The sequence below is a fragment of the Cimex lectularius genome, unplaced genomic scaffold (genome assembly GCF_000648675.2).
Source record: "Cimex lectularius strain Harlan isolate CLEC.00 unplaced genomic scaffold, Clec_2.1 scaffold9, whole genome shotgun sequence".
Classification (NCBI taxonomy): Eukaryota; Metazoa; Arthropoda; class Insecta; order Hemiptera; family Cimicidae; genus Cimex; species Cimex lectularius.
In genome coordinates, this window is record NW_019392733.1 from 2134745 (window position 1) to 2146137 (window position 11393).

The 11393-nt window shown below is 37.1% G+C and overlaps 1 pseudogene; it reads left to right on the forward strand.

Moving 5' to 3' along the window:
* Nucleotides 1-221: 221 nt before the first annotated feature.
* Nucleotides 222-1437, forward strand: LOC112126916 (annotated as a pseudogene).
* The last annotated feature ends 9956 nt before the right edge of the window (nucleotides 1438-11393 follow it).

An 11393-nucleotide genomic window follows, 5' to 3' on the forward strand; every position in this document is an offset into this window, starting at 1 on the left:
TATTATCAGCAAAGTGCTCAAAAAAATTTTAACATAAGATAAGAAAAAATGTGTAAAATTGTATTAAATAAGATTAAATTTATACAAAGTGACAAAAACAAAAAGACACTATCTGCAAATATGCTCAATTCTTTTAAAATTTTTAAACAGCTTTAAAAAATCTGTAAGATTATATTAAATGAGATTAAATACCCTAAAAAGAGGAAACACAAACAGACAAAATGTTAACACTGACTTCACTGGATTGTGGTGACGTAAAACACTTGACGGAAAGTTCCAGCGTAAAGGAAATGGTCATAAACGACAGGTGGTCGAATTTGGCGCCCATCCGGGGCATTTTCCGTTCACGGATATTATTTAAACCTGCCTGGTATACTTTCTTCACAATTAATCACTATATATTGAAGGACATTTTGAACTCATTGAAAATTACAAAAAGTGTGTATTTTTGTTTTAAAAAATACCTAAATTTGAACAAAGTTACCTTTATTTCGTAATCTATATTTTTACGTTAAACAATGCTTAAATTTGATTACTTAAATGTTTGTTATCAGTTGTTTACGTTATCAAAAACCAGTTTTGCATGATTAAGATCTTAAAACTTTCATTTTTACCTTTAGGTGTCCAGAAACCCAAGAAAGAAGTTGGCACTCGCCCATACAGTAACTACGATGAAACTACATCAATGGCTTGCCTTGAAGCCATCAAATCTTCCACGATGACCCAGAGGCAAGCTTCACTTACTTTCAAAATCCCGAGACGTACGTTAATTAATAAACTGGGTAAAAAACACCTCAAAAAACGAGGGCCCCCCATTATTTTCTTCAGATAAAGAAGAGATATTTGTCTGGTGCATTGTTAATATGGCGAAATGCGGTTTCCCAGTCACCGAACTAGATTTGAAAATGCTTATTAAAGATTATCTAGACCAAATAGGACTTAATGTTCCGAAGTTCAACAACAATAAGCAGGGGCGGGACTGGGTACAATGTTTTCTACAGCTACACAGAAAACTGTCAACAAGATTTGCTGCGAATATTAAACGCAACACAGCTGCTATCACGACCGATGATCTACGAAACTACAAAGCTTTGGAGTTCTAAGGCGTTCCCCCGAGCAACATATTCAACTTAGACGAGACAAACTTACAGATGACCTCGGCGAAAGTAAAGTTTTGGCCAAAGGAGTTAAATATGTTGAAAGGATACAAAACACTTCCAAACTTGGGATATCAGTCATGTTTGCTGGGTCAGCTTCGGGGGGAATTGCTGCCTGTATATGTCCTACTTAAATCCTAAAAAAATGTGGTTGACATGGACCTCAAACACACGCTACAACAACGTCTGAATGAGTGGTTTGACTCTAGTGTATTCTATGATTGGTTCGAGTCCCTCTTTCTTCTACATGCGAGAAAACTGAGTGGAAAGAAAATGTCGTTTGTGATATTCTCAGTTCAAATATTTCAATAAAAGTATTACAATTATGTGAGGCCAACAACATAACGTTTATTTGTTTACCTCCCAATAACACCCTTTTAACCAATCCTTTGGATGAGAGTGTTTTCAGGGCGGTAAAGGCCCACTGACCTAGTCTTTTGTGTGAGTGGAAACAAAATAAAGTAAACCAAACTCTTAGAAAATATGACATTCCAACTCTTCTTAAAAAATTGTTGGAATTTAGTAAGCCCAACATCATAGAATATTTAATATCGGTCTTCAGGACATGTGGGATTGTGCCATGCAACATAAATGAATTAATAAAACGGATCCCATTGTCAGTTGATCTTGCCACAAGCAGTTCTTCAGGAGAAATAAGACGTTGCAGCAGGTAAAAGCATAACATCAGCAGATATTGGTATGTACTAGGGCACTAGCGGCTCCAAGCGAAGGAATAAAAAGAGAACTGATAAATGGTATGACTGACATGATATCAGATGATGACATAAATGGCAATTTGCTGGTGATGGATGAATCTGATCCTGAAGACCTAAATGTATTGGTAGAAGGAATGGAGGAAGAAACGAGAGTAGAAATGTACGAAGAGCGAAAGCTGAACCGAAAGTTCTCAGCTATTCAAAAGGATGTTGGGAAATTTTGTGTACGCTATGAAGGAGAACTGTACCCTGGCAAAATTATAAGATCTGTAGATGAAACAGCACTCCTTTCAACCATGACTAAAGATGTGAAGTGGCCTCCTAAAGAAAACTTACTTGGCTATTATTGGAAAGATATTGTTGGGAGCATCAACACGCCCCAACTTGTATAAAACAGAGTATGCAATGCCCGAGCTGCAAATTTTTTTCTTTTTTCTTATTTTCTTATTTTTATTTAGTTTTTACTTCTTTGTACCCTTGAATTGTATTTCTTTGCACAAAAATCAGTATAAATATGGTTTCCTCTTGTTTTTTCGCAAAGTTCCCAAACGTAAATGTAACAATTAATTAAGGTTTTTAGTTGAGATGGAAAAAAGCTAATGGCACGAGCGGGATTCGAACCCACGATCTTCGGCTAGATACGCCGCTGCTCTACCGTCTTTTTCTCTACCTGAAAAATGGCAAAAGGAGGGAAAACTCATAAGGTGGGGGTTGAGATAGGAAGTTGATGTCCGAGTGGATCGAGGTCACGATAGCTCAAGTGGTAGAGCAGCGGCGTATCTAGCCGAAGATCGTGGGTTCGAATCCCGCTCGTGCCATTAGCTTTTTTCATCTCAACCAAAAACCTTAATTAATTGTAATGTATTAATTGGTCAAGCGGGCCACGAAATTAGTGAATTTAACGTAAATGTAATATTGCTCCCAAAATAAAAAATAAAATAAAATAAATAATGTATTCAAATAAGCTCAGTGCAATTTGGAGGGTAGTAAGTAGAAGCCCTAAACAATGTTGGTGAATTTTTTTTTTTAATTACCACAAGCTAGGTAATAACCATTTTGACAGTACAACTTAAATGAGTGGAGCAAAGAAACCCTTTTATACGGTACATAAAAGTTTACAAAAACAAAAAGACACTATCTGCAAAGTAGGCTCAAAAAACATTTTTTTTCACTTGAGATAAGAAAAAATGTGTAAAATTGCGTTAATATGACTAAATACACTGATAGGCAACAAATTCCACCCAATTGATTTTTTTAAAATTTTCTCGATAAAAGAAAATTCTGCACTTTATTTGTTTCATTGTTTTTACCAATAAATATTTGTTTATACTATGTTTTAAACTGGGAATATCAATTAGAGGTAAACACGCTTCATTCTTAATCCAACACAAGGATAAATGATTTTTCAATGTTTACTTTTTATGGAATTTAAAATGTTTATTCAGTCTCATTTGAATTCTGAAGCAATAAACTGTTCAGTTTTCATCTTTGTTTTCTTAATTTAAATTTTTAAACTTAAAATTGCCCCTTAGTGCTGAGGATGTCACGCGTGGTGTGGCACTTATGGATGATGGACGTTCCATCGGGTGTGATGTGTGTCACATTTTCGAGAAACTGAGTCCTACCATCGAAGGCCCGGTTCTGGACGCCCTAGGGGAACAGAACCACAGGATGACCGTTTTTTGACTTTGAAGGAACAGCTGTGATGCAAGAATTTGCAAATGAATGTGGGGCTGACAATCCTACACTCCTAAGAGGAACAAAACTTAGCTGTGAGCCTTCAATATGTTAGCTTAACAACTGATGATATACAGCAAGTGGCAGAAACTTTGGGCCATCAGGAGAAACTCATTTAAAATTTTATAGGCAACCAGTTTCTGTGGTAAATGTATAAAAATTTATCTGTTAAACATAAACCCCTTCTTACAAGGTACCCAAAATTAGGGAGAGGGCCAATCAATAATATCATCTAGCAATAAAATAAAAAAAATAAAAGCTTTTTATGTTAAAACATTATAAATAACTTATTTATATACATGGGTATATATATGTATATGCATTTTTCTATGAAAACTGTATTTTAAATTGATTAATATTGTTAGTGTTATTTTCCTTCAATAGGTTGTTTTATTACATTTGTTTGTCTTATTATTTATCACATTCCACAGACGGAGACAACCAAAAAAAGGATAATTTCATAAAAATATTTATTATTTTTGTCTCCATTTACGAAATATAAAAATAATAAGATAACAAAGAAAAATTTCTCTATTATTAATCATCTAGGAATTGCATGCTTTGAGTGCTGAACTGAATTGAGCTAGCTGTTGATAGCACCCAGAGCCAACCTCAGTGGCTGGATGGAGAAGACGAGATCTGACCCAAGTCTCCCAACACCCTAGGTGGGTGATTCTTGAGGCTAGTCGGCAATTTGTTGTAAAAGCTGGAATTGCCAGTGGCCTGTGAGAAAGCTCAACTCTGCACAAGTGTAATCATTTGTGGATTTTTCATGTTTTCATTTCTTTATTATTCCCAGTTCACTCTGTCATGCAATATTCATTTCTATGCTCTAATAGAGAAAAAATTATTTGAGTGTAAATGATCTTCAGATTATTTTAAGTTTTGTTTTCAAATAATTATATAAGAACTTTTACTGCTGTGAATAAAATTCAACTTTATTTACCATTTTATTTTTCAAATCTAAAAACAAAGTTTTTTAATAATTCGATTGAAAATAAAAAATTGAGAAAATAATATTGGGTTGTCCGGAAAATAATGCAGGATTTTGGTATTAAACAAAAAAAAAGAAACTAGTTACTTTAAAGCAATGTTCTTTAATCAAAATAATTTCCCATACTCTCAATACATTTCTCCCAACGTGTTGGTAACTTATTAATTCCGTCTGAGTAGAATTCAGAATTTTTAGAATTGATAAAGTCAATAAATGCATTTTCCAGTTCCGTTTGATTTTTGAATATTATGTGTTGTAAGTAGTGGTCCAGGTGTCTAAAAAAATGGTAGTCAGTAGGCGAGAGGTCCGGAGAGTAGGGTGGGTGAGGCAAAGTTTCATAGCCAAGCTCCAATAATTTTTGTGACGTTACACGTGACACATGTGGTCGAGCGTTGTCATGCAACAAAATGGGCCCTTTCCGATTGACCAAAGAGGGCTTCATTACTGCCAATTTCTGATGCATGGTATTAATTTGGTTACAGTATGATTCAGCATTGATGGTTTCGCCAGGATTTAAGAAGCTGTAGTGTATTAAACCAAATGAAGCCCACCATACCGTAACCATTACCTTTTTTTGATGAGTTGGGGGCTTTGGAGCTTCTCCTTTGTCGAGCCACTGTCCAGAACGTCTAGTGTTATCGTAGAGAATCCACTTTTCGTCACATGTAACAATTCTGGCCAGAAATGGGTCATTTTTGTTTCGACAAAGAAGTGATGCACAAACATCAAAGCGCTGATTTTTTGGCGATCGTTTAATGAGTGTGGAACCCAATTTTCGAGTTTTTTCACTTTTCCAATCGCCTTGAGGTGGTCAGCGACGGTCGTTTTACTGACTTTGAGTTGCTCTGCAAGTTCTCGAACAGTTGTTTTGGGGTTTTCTTCCACCACTGATCGCAGAACATCATCATTAAGAGAGGAAGGCCTTCCACGACCTTCTTCATCTTCAAGGCTGAAATCTCCCTCCCGAAATTTTTTAAACCACCTTTGCACAGTGCACTCATTAACACAACCCTCGCCCCAGACTTGGTTAATGTTTCTAGCCGTTTGGGCTCCGCTTCGGCCGAGTTTAAACTCGTAAAAGAAAATCGTACGAAATTCTCGCTTTGACATTATAAGGATGACTGAATTATTTCCAAGTAGCGGAATGCTACAGAGGTAAACAAACAATATCATTTGGAAGAGGATTAATAAGTGTTGACATTCATACAAATGAGTAATCCTGTAAACGTAAACAGAATATTTTATATAGATTTTTTTTAATGAAAACTTAAAATCCTGCATTATTTTCCGGACAACCCGATATATATATATATATATAAAAGGCGTTTAATATCAAAAAACGATGCGAGGAAACAACTATTAAGTTTTCAGAATATTGCATAACATTTTTTTAATTTACCGTAAGAAAACAATATATAGAAGTATAAGATTTACAAGTTTGATAAGCAGTTACGATGTAACTATATTAACTAGCTAGTATTTATAGTCTAATCATTGTCATTATATTCGTATCTTTATAGTGTGTAATTAAAAGTGAGGTTATGAACCTTCTAAGAGATATAAAAGGAAAAGCGAAGGAAAACACAGAAATTTTTTTGATGAGTTTCCCATCTAGTTTGGTCCAGATCCAACAGAAAAACGTTGGATGTAAGAAAATTCATCAAGTCGTCTATGAGATGTAAGTGAAAAAGCGGAGGAAAACACACAAAAAATTTTTGACTAACTTCCTACTTAGTTTGGTTAAACGATAACAGAAAAACATCAGAAGTAGGCACAAAAATCGAGCGAACCGTCTAATAGATATAAGAGGAAAAGCAGAGGAAAACTTGGACATTTTTTTATAAGTTTCCCAACTAGTTTGGTCCAAACTTAACGGAAAAAGGGAGATGTAAAAGGATACAAGATTCCCTTCGGAACAATGGAAATAGACTTCTTCATTCCTTGAATTGCACACAGGGTGTCGGGAAGTTATTTTTTTTAGTATAAGAAAAAAATTTTCATTAGGAAGAATTCATCCCAAAAAGGCCAGTTATTAAATTTATAAAATATGTTAATCTGAAATAAATACACTTTCTTCTCTTTGTGAATGGTACTTGTTTTTGAATATACACCACCTGTATACAATTTTGAGTGTATATCATTTTCATCTTACTCTGTTCTACTACAATCTTGTTTTAATTAGTGAGGTCTTGTATGCACAACGTTGTAATAATTACTTGCAACATGTTGAAGATTAAGTAAAAAGTTGAAGAAGACACTTTTCTAATAGTTTGGTAATTCTCCAGGCACTGATTTTCATTCAAGAGTTATGAAGTATTGATAAATCAAGTAGGTGGTTGTTTGAGCTTATATTTCATCTTGGCAAGCAGACAAATTCTTTCAGAGAGAAGATATTTTGATTTAATAACTATCTTACTTGGGGTGGGCTCTTCCTTGTGACAAAATTGTACTTAAATTAGAAAATATCATTTTCCAACACTCATTGTGCAGTTCAGCTCAAGTAATTAAAATTAAAAATAATAAAAATTCTATTCTAATAGCTTAACTAATAAAGTCTTAACTAATAAAGTCAAATGCTAGTAGTCTTGGTGTAAAGGATATTGTGAAATTTTGCCTTGTTGTTTGCGGTGTGATGACCCTGAAATTTGGTCGTTACTGATCATTTTGGTCTGCCTATCCTCGCTGGGATGGTTTATTAAGCGCACATCAGTAATGCCCTCTTCACTGTTGTTTGAAGATTAGTTGAATCCATGATGAATCATCATCCTTCAACAATTGTTTAACCTAAAATAAAATTAAACATGTATTAGCGAAAGAACTGCTTTCAAACTCCACTTTTACTTCATGGATTTTAATTTTAATACAAAATTATTTTTTAGGTGAATCTGAAGTATATGTTTAAGCCTCAATCTCTAAAAAAATTACCATTTTTCAAACATGTTTTAAGTATTTAGTTGTCCAAAGAAAGTCCAAAAGGTTGCAATTTTTGTGAGTGATTTTCTCAAAAACTCTTCAATCCTAGATTCTCCTCTATTTTCCTTAGTATAATACACTAAATTATTCGAAAATCCTATTGATATATATGTATATATACAGGGTGTTAACTTACTAGTGTACCTCTCGTTTTCTCAAAAACTACTCAACCTAGAAAAAAAAAATGTTACAGGTTTTTAGCAAAAAAACTCTGCCTTTTCAAAGATTACAGTTATGCAACAACATTTTTAATCCATTCATGTTTAGTGATCTAATTGACAATGTTAATTATTTCAATTAATTATTGTTTTGATGTAAGGTCTTGGTTGAGATGAATTATCAATTGTGGTATCCAATGAAGTTTGTTGTGTTTTATCTCTACTTGAGTGAGTTAACATGGATTTGTTTTACCTGTCAGCAAAATGGATTTTTCACATTTCGCATTGGTATGAATTAATTTGTTTTTGGTACAAATGAATCCAACTGAAGTTTGAATATTCCAAATTTCAATCAAAGTTTCTATTGAGTCATTATTTTCCTCTATGTTTTTTCTTCGTGAGATACTTTACATTCTAATGTTACATGCTGGGAGTTGAAAAGTGATGGAATTGAGCGTAAATAGTATAGCTCATATTCAGTCTTTTCCAATGGTAGTGTAAGTAGATATAAAATTTTGTTATTATAATTATGAGAACTCCTAGGAGGCCTCTGGCCTATCCCTGATGGATCAGGGGGAGTCACCCACCTTGGTGTCTGAGCAACTCCGAGGTTGGGCTCTGATTGGGCACCATCGACTTGTTTGGTAATTTCGGCGCCCTTACGTTCCCTAAAACTAGTCATTCTCACACTCGCTCATAAAATAAATACTTACATACTCCTATATACAAACCCAATTACACATGCATATCCTCTGTCTAGAATCCGGGTCGGGGAGTACTCGACATCCTGCCTCGTCCCGGCTTGGCTGAGCAGCGGTGGAGCCTTGAGATGACATGCTGCACCACCGCCCAGCATACTCCTCTTCTAACATAAACTTAACCTAAACTTTAACCTATGAAATAAATACCCCACTATATACAACCCATTATCCCAATATCACTCAAAGTAAAAAGTTTTTCTTTAAACTCGCTGCCATGCTCGAGCATTCCCTATAGTCCGGTGGTATTCCATTTCGGCCTATACGGGGCCAAGCTGCGACACCCCTCCAACACGTGCGACAACGTGAGTCTATTATCTTAGCACACTGGGCACCTAAGTCGACTCGCGACGACCAACAGGTACCCATGAGTCGCACGTCTGTGACCGATCCGCAGGCAGGTCAGGACAACGCTTTCCCTTCGAGTTATCCTCTCCGGGCTCCACCGGTAGACCGTCGGCTTGACCACCAGTGCGTAAGTCGAGTCGGCCCAGCGACGCTTCCACTCTTCTAATATCATATTTTTCACTATTCTCTTAGCCGTCACGCCGAATCGGGGTGGTCTCAACATCATCACTGTGAGGGACGAGAGTACCCGCCTTCGCGGCCAGGTCCGCTCTCTTGTTCCTCTCCAGTCCGACGTGCCCTGGAATCGAGGCTAAAACCACCCTTTTCCCGGCGCGAACAATGTACGCATATTTTAATTGGATTTTGCCGACCAGTAGATCCCGTGTATAGGGGAATCTCAGGGCTCTCACCGCGCTGAGGGGGTCAGTGCATATGAGAACAGTTTCGTCCTCCATGCCCGACACCCCCAGCATCGCGTGCCAAATCGCGTATAGCTCGGCGGTGTACACGCTGCACTCTCTAGGGAGTGGGTGGGAGGAGCTCTCCTCCCGCGTGCACACCCCTAATGACACACCCGCCCCGGTCTTAGAGCCGTCCGTGAGGACGGTCTTACAACCGGGGAGCCGAGAGCGGGGTGCAAGGAACTCCGCTTTATATTGGTGCGGCATGGTACGCGACTTCGGCAGGGCTGCCATATCCTCCTGGACGAGTACGGCGGGGAGGGTCGAGGGCGGCACTGGCTGGTGACCCAGCGGAAGAACCGGCCCCAGTACCATTCTCCCTCTCCAGGGATTGGGCAAAGCGGATTTCTTGAGGTCGCGTCGGGTGGGCAGCCTGGAATACTTATCCTCGTGATGGTTGCCCGGGATCATCACCGCGAGCGGATTGCCCGGTTTGGCCAGCACGGATGCCACATATCCATCAGTAGAAGAGCTGCTCCCGCCTCAGGTCCGGCGGGAGGACACCCACCTCTCATCAAAGGCTGGCCAACAGAGTGGTCCTGAAGGCGCCTGACACCCCTCGAAGACCCTGACAGAATAGAGGCGGTCGGGTTTAGTCAGGCGGGACCTCCTTGCAGAACCATATGCCATACATCCGTAAAACATTAGAGCACAGCAGCGAGTCAAATATCCTTAGTAATATTTCCTTTTCAGCCCCCCCAACGAAAGTTCTCCAAGAATCGCAGGAGCTGGATTATCCTTTGGCACTTTCCTTCGATGGCGTCGACGTGGGTCTGCCAACGTAACGTCGAAGAGGAGACAAAGGAACTTCACGCTGTCGACGCCCCGGATCGTTACGCCACCCAAGCAGATCTGGGGAGGAGTTACATGCTGAGAGTGATGGAATTGAGTGTAAATAGTATAGCTCATATTTAGTCTTTTTCCAATGGTAGTTTAAGTAGATATAAAATTTTGTTATTCAATAATTTACAATCCATGCTCATAATTTGCACAAAGTTTAACATATTTTTACATTCTATTTCTAATGGAATTTCCATATCATAAATATTGGGAAATTTTAGATAATTGAAATAGTAGTTCATGTGTGGAAATAAGGGATGCACAGAATTATGTTTGCAAAAGTTTAATGAATTCTCTGTCTACTATGACTCACAAGATCATGTTATAAGAAAAGACAAATGTCCAATTGGTTAAGTATGGGTTGATTAATTAAGTTCTATGTAGTTATTTTAATCATGGTTTAATTTAATTTAATTTGATTTGAGCTCTTTATCATTTTCGTTGATGACTTAAATAGTATTTTGAATTCTTCAATAATTTCTTTGTTAATGGTGTGTTGTGATGAAATTTGAGCTTGTAGGGCAACTTGGTTCTCTTCTAAAAGTAAAACATTTCCTTATAATATTTACCATCGTTACCATCTAGCATGCTAGTAGCGGTACAAATTTGACATGGTGCGTATTCCGTGCTTTATTTTGTTTGTAAATGTTAAGGTTGACTGTCCGTATGAAAAATAACTTGGAATTTTTTATCAAATGAAGTATGGCGTTCTTTTCTGACTTATTCATATGATCAGTTCTAATAACCACATTATCGTTTGTATCAAGAGCAGTTAAGTAGAAATTGACTTCTTTATTGGACTGCAGTTCCTTCCAAATTTTCGAAGGGCACCACGTAATCATTTACATTTTCTACAATGAATGGTCTTTTTATTACCTCGATAACCCGTTCATGATTTTTGTTGATGATAAGACCACACACTTCGTGATTTTGTACCTTGATCAGAAATCGGGAATATTTGTTTGTACTCATTAAAGAGTGAAAGGGTAGAACGGCCTCGCCGTCAGTAATATTATGAATTTTTATTTTAATAATACTTTCCGAACCCACCTCTAATGCGAAGAAGTGCGTTGGATTATCATTGACGAGTCAACAGATTTTTCCTCTGCTCCTCGTTCCTTATCAATTTCGTGGTACACCATGCGATAATTTTTATTTGCTACGTTATTTCATCCTTATTAAAATCTAATTTAATGTTTAATATTTTAATGCTATCTAATCCGAATAATATGTTGAATTTCCTGTGGAATT